The sequence below is a fragment of the Rhinopithecus roxellana genome, chromosome 13 (genome assembly GCF_007565055.1).
Source record: "Rhinopithecus roxellana isolate Shanxi Qingling chromosome 13, ASM756505v1, whole genome shotgun sequence".
In the NCBI taxonomy this organism is placed as follows: domain Eukaryota; kingdom Metazoa; phylum Chordata; class Mammalia; order Primates; family Cercopithecidae; genus Rhinopithecus; species Rhinopithecus roxellana.
The window spans coordinates 34,922,360-34,930,785 of record NC_044561.1 but is presented as its reverse complement, the minus strand read 5'-3'; the positions used below and the strand labels follow the sequence as shown (position 1 = coordinate 34,930,785).

General features: G+C 47.3%; 1 pseudogene; it reads left to right on the top strand.

The window, feature by feature from the left end:
- The first annotated feature begins 1,355 nt into the window (after window positions 1–1,355).
- LOC104673375 lies at window positions 1,356–2,889 on the top strand (annotated as a pseudogene).
- The last annotated feature ends 5,537 nt before the right edge of the window (window positions 2,890–8,426 follow it).

Below are 8,426 nucleotides of genomic sequence, written 5' to 3'. Positions count from 1 at the left end.
AGCCAAGCGTGGTTGTGCTTGTAGTCCCAGCTACTCAGGAGGCTGAGGTGGGAGGATCACTTGAGCCCTGGAGACTGAGATTGCAATGAGCCATGATTGCACCACTGCACTCCAGACTGGACAACAGAGTGAGACTTTGTCTCAAAAACAAACAAAATAATTATTGAAGTGGCACCTTATGTGGCAAACAAAGGGTGAGTTTATTTAATCTATAGAGGTCTTGTAAATGGATAAGAAAAAAAAGGAGGGGGGAATAGGCAACACCTCCCAAAACAATAAGCAGTTGTAGCTGACTAACCCTCAGGAGAGTGCTAATAATTCCCACCTCCTAGTGTCCACATCCTTGTGTGATCCCCTCACTTTGCTTGTGGGCAGAACCTATGACCCACTTCTAATGAATATGGCAAAGGTGGTGGGCTGTCACTTCCAGATTGTATCATGTTATATAAGACTCTATGTTAGCAGATTGAATCAGTAGATTTCCTTGCTGGCTTGATGAAATAACCCACATGTTATGGAAGCCCACTTGGCAAGGGACTCTTGGGTGGCCTCTAGAATCTGCCAGAGGCCTCCTGCCAACAGTAAAAAGCCAGGGCCCTCAGCCACATAGCCACAAGGAAATGAATTCTGCCAACAATCTGCACGAGCTTGCAAGCAGATTCTTCCCCATTGGAGCCTCCAGATGACAATGTAGCCCAGTCCATACCTTGATTGCAGCCCTGGAAGACCCTGGGCAGAGGACCTGGCTAAGTTATGCCTGGACTGCCGACCCACAGAAATTGTGAGACAAGGCCCGAGCACAATGGCTTACACCTGTAATCCCAGCCCTTTGGGACGCTTGAGCCCAGGAGTTTGAGACCAGCCTGGGCAACAAAGTAGAACTCCCCACCCACCCCACCTCTTTTTTTTTTTTTTTCTTTTTTTTGAGACAGGGTGTCACTCTGTCACCCAGGCTTGAGTGCAGTGGTATGGTTATAGCTCACTACAACCTCTGCCTCCCGGGTTCAAGCAATTCTTCAACCTCAGCCTCCCATGTAACTGTGTCTACAGGCTCGAGCCACAAACACCTAACTAATTTTTGTATTTTTTGTAGAAATGAGGTTTTGCCATGTTGGCTAGGCTTGTCTTAACTCCTGAGCTCAAAGCTATCTGCCTGCCTCAGCCTCCCAAAGTGCTGGGATTTGCTGTGTCGGTCAGGCTTGTCTTGAACTCTTGAGCTAAAAGAAATCCACCTGCCTCAGCCTCTGAAAGTGCTGGGATTACAGGCGTGAACCACCATAGCTGACTAGGCATTGTGGCGTGTATGTGTAGTCCCAGGGAGCTCGAGGATCGCTTAAACCCAGGAGGTTGAGGCTGCAGGGAGCCATGTTTGTGCCCCTGCACTCCAGTGTGGGCAACAGAGTAAAACTCTGTCTCAAAAAAAAAAAAAAAGGGAGCCTGCATCCGCCCCGCAAGCACAAAGCCTCTCCCTCACCACTCCGCTGCTTGTCCACACCCGCAGCCAGCTCACCATGGATGATGATATCGCTGAGCTTGTTGTTGACAACGGCTCTGGCATGTGCAAGGGTGGCTTCACAGGTGAGGATGTCCCCTGGGCTGTCTTCGCCTCCATCATGGAGTGCACCAGGCACCAGGGCATGACGGTGGGCATGGGTCAGAAGGACTCCTATGTGGGCAACGAGGCCCAGAGCAAGAGAGGCATCCTCACCCTGAAGTACCCCATCGAGCACAGCATCGTCACCAACTGGGATGACATGGAGAAGATCTGGCACCACACCTTCTACAACGAGCTGTGTGTGGCTCCCGAGGAGCACCCTGTGCTGCTGACCGAGGCCCCCCTGAACCTCAAAGCCAACCGTGAGAAGATGACCCAGATCATGTTTGAGACTTTCAGCACCCCAGCCATGTACATGGCCATCCAGGCCATGCTGTCCCTGCACGCCTCTGTCCATACCACTGGCATTGTGATGGACTCTGGCAGGGTCACCCACACTGTGCCCATGTACAAGGGGTATGCCCTCCCACACGCCATCCTGCCTCTGGACCTGGTTGGCCGGGACCTGACTGACTACCTCGTGAAGATCCTCACTGAGCACAGCTACAGCTTCACACCATGGCTGAGCGGGAAATCATGCGTGACATCAAGAAGAAGCTGTGCTATGTTGCCCTGGAAATCAAGCAGGAGATGGCCATGATGGCCTCCAGTTCCTCCCTGGAGAAGAGCTATGAGCTGCCCGATGGCCAGGTCATCACCATTGGCAACAAGTGGTTCCACTGCCCCGAGGCGCTCTTCCAGTCTTCCTTCCTGGGCATAGAATCCTGTGGCATCCACGAAACTACCTTCAACTCCATCAAGAAGTGTGACGTGGACATCCGCAAAGATCTGTACACCAACACAGTGCTGTCTGGCAGCACCACCATGTACCCTGGCATCACCAACAGGATACAGAAGAAGATCATCGCCCTAGCGCCCAGCACAATGAAGATCAAGATCATTGCTCCTCCCGAGTGCAAGTACTCCGTGTGGCTCAGTGCCTCCATCCTGGCCTCGCTGTCTACCTTCCAGCAGATGTGGATCAGCAAGCAGGAGTATGACGAGTCCGGACCCTCCATCGTCCACCACGAATGCTTCTAGGTGGACTGTGACTTAGTCGCATTACACCCTTTCTTGACAAAACCTAACACGCAGAAAACAAAATAAGATTGGCATGGTTTTCTTTTTGTTGTTGTTTTGTTTTGGGCTTTTTTCTGGGCTTGACTCAGGATTTAAAAACTGGAACGCTGAAGGTGACAGCAGTCGTTTGGTGCAAGCATCCCCCAAAGCTCTACCATGTGGCTAAGGACTTTGATTGTACATTGTTCTTTTTTTTTAATAGTAATTCCAAATATCGTGAGATGCATTGTTACAGGAAGCCCCTTGCCCTCCTAAAAGCCACCCCACTTCTCTCTAAGGAGAATGGCCCAGTCCTTTCCTGAGTCCACACAGGGGAGGTGATAGCATTGCTTTCATGTAAATTATGTAATGCAAAATTTTTTAAATCTTTGCCTTCATATTTTTTATTTTGTTTTATTTTGAATGATCAGCCTTCATGCCCTGCCTTTTTTGTCCCCTAACTTGAGATGTATGAAGGCTTTTGGTCTCCCTGGGAGTGGGTGGAGGCAGCCAGGGCTTACCTGTACACTGACTTGAGACCAAGTTGAATAAAACTGCACACTTCAAACCAAAAAAAAAAAAAAGGCAGAGGCTCTGCCCTCATGACCTAATCCACCTGACCACCTCCCAGAGTCCCACCTCCTAATATCACCTTGGTGACTAAATTTCAACATGATTTTTGGAGGAACGTATATATACATTCAAACCTGGCAATCATACACACAAGGCATATGTGAAATATAATAAGTACAATTTAAAGATAAAGCCAACATTTGTGTAATCATTATCCAGGCCATGAAATAAAATATAGCCAGTCTTAGCAGACCAGTTCCCAACTGTGTGACCTTCCCATATAGCCTTTGCTTCTCTGAAGATGTCACCACTACACTGACTCCATCACTGTTATTCCCTTTCCTTTTGGCAATCCAGCCACATTGATGTGTAAAGCTGTGATTTGTTCATTTTATTGCTGTGTGATTTCCACTGTATTAATAAACCACAATTTAGTTTTCCACTTTACTATGAACAAACATTTGATTCCCCCCCCCACTTTCTTATTTTTAGAGACAGGGTCTCACTGTGTTTGTTGCTCAGGCTGGAATGCAGTGGTGAGATCATAGCTCACTGTAGCCTCGAACTCCTGGGCTCAAGCGGTCCTCCCACCTCGGCTTCCTGAGGAGCTGGGACCACAGGTGCATGCCACCAAGCCCAGCTAGATTTTCCATTTTTGTTCTATTAGAAACACTTCTGCTCTGAACAATAATTTATAAGACTCCTGGAACGCATAGGGAAGGCTTCGTCAAGGAGTATGTATACTAGGAGTGGAATTGCTGGGATAAAGGGTATGTATATCTTCAGTTTTTCTAGATAATGCTAAACCATTTGTCTGTACAGTTTACCAGTTTCTACTCCTGCCCCAGTGTGTGAGAGTTCCCACTCTTCCACTTCACTGGCAATATTTGGTTTTCACAGACTTCTTAATTTTAACCACTCAGATGAGCATGCAATGGTGCTTTATTGTGATTTGAGTTTTTTTTTTTTTTTTTTTTTTTTTGAGACATATCTCACTGTCTTGCCCAGACTGGAGTGCAATGGCACGATATCGGCTCACTGCAACATCTGCCTCCTGGGTTCGAGTGATTCTGGTGCCTCAGCCTCCCAAGTAGCTGGGATTACAGGCGTATGCCACAATACTGGCTAATTTTTGTATTTTTACTAGAGACAGGATTTTGCCACTTTGGCCAGGCTGGTCTTGAACTCCCAACCTCAGATGATCTGCCCACCTCGGACTCCCAAAGTGCTGGGATTACAGGCGTGAGCCACCATGCCTGGCTGATTCTAATTTTTAATTGGTAGTTCCTTTATTGCCCATTTGGATTTCTTCTTTTGTGACATTCCAGTTCAAGTTTTTGTTCAATTTCTTGTTTGTCTTTGTCTCGTTGATGTGATTTGTAATCTCCCACTTTGTTATTTGCCCTTTAAGTTTGCAAATGGATCTTAAGTATATGATAAGATGTTCAACTTCAACTATAAAAAGAGACATGACAAAACCACAATGATATTCTTTTTGACACTATCAGATAGGCCAAAAACCAAAGGGTTTAATAATACCATGTTGACAGTCATGTGAAGAATGTATGGATCACAGTGTAAATTGGTGAACTTCAGTGGAAAGCAGTCTGGCATATCTAACACAATATTAAAATTGTGTGAGGCTGGGCCTGTAATCCCAGCACTTTGGGAGGCCAAGGCAGGCGGATCAAAAGGTCAGGAGTTCAAGACCAACCTGGCCAATATGGTGAAACCCCATCTCCACTAAAAATACAAAAATTAGCCGGGCATGGTGGCGTGCGCCTGTAGTCCCAGGTACTCAGGAGGCTAAGACAGAATAATCGCTTGAACCCAGGAGGCAGAAGTTGCACTGAGTCGAGATTGCGCCACTGCACTCTAGCCTGGGTGACAGAACAAGACTCTGTCTCAAAAAAAAAAAAAAAAAGTGTGCGGGCCGGGCCTATAATCTCAGCACTTTGGGAGGCTGAGGTAGGTGGATCACTTGAGGCCAGGAGTTCAAGACCAGCTTGGCCAACATGGTGAAACCCTGTCTCTATTAAAAATACAAAAATTAGGCCGGGTGCAGTGGCTCACGTCTGTAATCCCAGCACTTTGGGAGGCTGAGGTGGGTGGATCACCTGAGTTCGGGAGTTCGAGACCAACCTGACCAACATGGAGAAACTCTGTCTCTACTAAAAATATAAACATTAGCCGGGTATAGTGGTGGGCACCTATAGTCCCAGCTACTAAGGAGGCTGAGGAAGGAGAATTGCTTGAACCCAGGAGGCGGAGGTTGCGGTGAGCCAAGATCGCACCATTGCACTCCAGCCTGGGCAACAAAAGCAAAACTCAAAAAAAAAAAAAAAAAAAAAAAATTAGCCAGGCATAGTGGCACTTGCCTGTAATCCCAGCTACTTGTGAGACTGAGGCATGAGAACCACATGAACCTGGGAGATGGAGGTTGCAGTGAGCCAAGATTGTGCCACTGCCCTCCAGCCTGGGCAACAGAGCCAACAGAGTGAGACTGTCTCAAAACAAAAAAAAAAAGTGTGTGTCCAGTTTCCCTCAACTATTTCACTTTTCAGAATTTGTCCTATGGATATACTCACTTATGTGTGAAATGACAGGTTCAAGGATATTCAGGGTAACATTGCTTATAATAGCAAAATATTGAAAAGAACTTTACCAGGCGAGGTGGCTCAGACCTGTGATCCCAACACTTTGGGAGTCCAAGGTGGGTGGATCCCTTGGGCTCATGAGTTGGAGACCAGCCTAGGCAACATGATGAAACCTCATCTCTACAAAAAAAAAAAAAAAATACAGAAATTAGCCAGACATTGTGGCATGTGCCCGTAGTCCCAGCTACTCGGAGGCTGAGGCAGGAAGATCAATTGAGCCCAGGAGATTGAGGCTGCGTGAGTCCTCATCATGACATTGCATTCCAGCCTGGGCGACAGAATGAGACCCTGTCTCAAAAAACAAACAAACAAGCAAACAAACAAACACAAAATACTAAAAAACCCAGCCTGGACAACATGACGAAACCTTGTCTCTACCAAAAAAAAAAAAAAAAAATTAGCCAGGCGTGATGGCGTGCATCTGTAGTCCCAGCTTCTCAGGAGGCTGAGGAGGGAGGATTGCTTGAGCCCAGTAGGTTGAAGCTACAGTGAGCTGTGACTGCACCACTGCACTCCAGTCTGGGTGACAGAGTGAGACCCCACTTCAAACAAAAAAAAAGAACTTAATTTAATTTATTATTTATTTGAACTTAAATAAAGAACTTAAATGCCCAGTGATGAGGGTTGATTAAACAATTTATGACACATCTTTACAAAGGTACAGTATACTGAGTTTTAAAAATCCATTTTATATACACTGAAAAGGCATATTTTCCAAGATACACTATTAAGTAAGAAAGTAATAAGGTGTAGAATATGTGTAAAATATACTCTGATCTCCAGAGTGTATATGCATATATGCTTGTTTTAACATAGAATACCTTGGAGAAGGCCAGGCATGGTGGCTCACGCCTGTAATCCCAGGACTTTGGGAGGCCAAGGTGGGCAGATCACCTGAGGTCAGGAGTTCGAGACCAACCTGGCCAACATGAGGAAACCCATCTCTACTAAAAATACAAAAAAAATTAGCTGGGCGTGGTGGCAGGCGCCTGTAATCTCAGCTACTTCGGAGGCTGAGGCAGAAAAATCACTTGAACCCGCGAGGTGGAGCTTGCAGAGAGCCAAGATCGCTCCATTGCACTCCAGCCTGGGCAACAAGAGAGAAAAGCCGTCTCAAAAAAAAAAAAAAAAAAAAAGTATAGAGGTATAGTCAGTGGGTGATTGGGGAATCAGGGTGAAAAGAGATCTTTTTGTTTTTACTGTACATCACTTTGCACCTTTCAGATTTTCTATGATATGCATATATTCCCTATGAAAAGTAAGTCAAATGGCCAGGCACAGTGGCGCACGCCTGTAATCCCAGCACTTTGGGAGACCAAGGTGGGTGGATCACCTAAGATTGGGAGTTTGAGACCAGCCTGGCCAACATGAGGAAACCCTGTCTCTGGGCGACAGTGTGAGACTCCGTCTCAAAATAAAATAAAATAAAATAAAAAATAGTAAGTCGAGTGATTTCAACATGTCAGGCCTGTACTAAATTCTAGAGGTACAGTGGTTAACAAAACAGAAACCTTGCCTTAGGGAGCTGCCAGTCTGGTGCCGGGAGACACTCCCCGAACCCAGCGCTGCAGGGATGTGTGATGAGCGCTGTGACAGGGCACACCAACACCAAGGCACTTCGGAGGAGAGGGACACACAGCAGGGACACCCAGCAGTCTTGGAGGTGGGCAGGCAGCCTGAAATATACATGGGGGGCAGAAAGAAGAGGCAGCCAGTCCATAGAGGTGGCTTAAGGGACAGGAGGCCCCAGCAGAGAAAACAACATTTGTGGAGGAGGGCAAAGCTCTGTCAGTTTGAGGAACTGAAAGAAGTTCAGCTCAACCGGAAGCTGACATGAGTAAAATTGGTTTTCAGAAAAAGCCATGCTAGAAATGTGGAGAAAGGATTGAAAGGGGTAAGAGTGGAGTCAAGAAGATGGGTTAGGCCAGGCGCGGTGGCTCATGCCTATAATCCCAACACTTTGGGAGGCCAAGGTGGGCGGATCACCTGAGGTCAGGAGTTCGAGACCAGTCTGGCCAACAAGGCGAAACCCCATCTACTAAAAACACAAAAAAATTAGCCAGGCGTGGTGGCGTATGCCTGTAATCTCAGCTACTCAGGAGGCTGAGGCAGGAGAATCACCTGAACCCCAGAAGCGGAGGCTGCAGTGAGCCAAGATTGAGCCACTGTACCCCAGCCTGGGCGACAGAGCAAGACTCCATCTCAAAAAAAAAAAAAAAAAAGGCCGGGCGCGGTGGCTCAAGCCTGTAATCCCAGCACTTTGGGAGGCCGAGACGGGCGGATCACAAGGTCAGGAGATCGAGACCATCCTGGCTAACACGCTGAAACCCCGTCTCTACTAAAAAATACAAAAAACTAGCTGGGCGAGGTGGCAGGCGCCTGTAGTCCCAGCTACTCGGGAGGCTGAGCCAGGAGAATGGCCTGAACCTGGGAGGCGGAGCTTGCAGTGAGCTGAGATCAGGCCACTGCACTCCAGCCTGGGCGACAGAGCGAGACTCCGTCTCAAAAAAAAAAAAAAAAAAAAAAGAGCCGGGCGCGGTGGC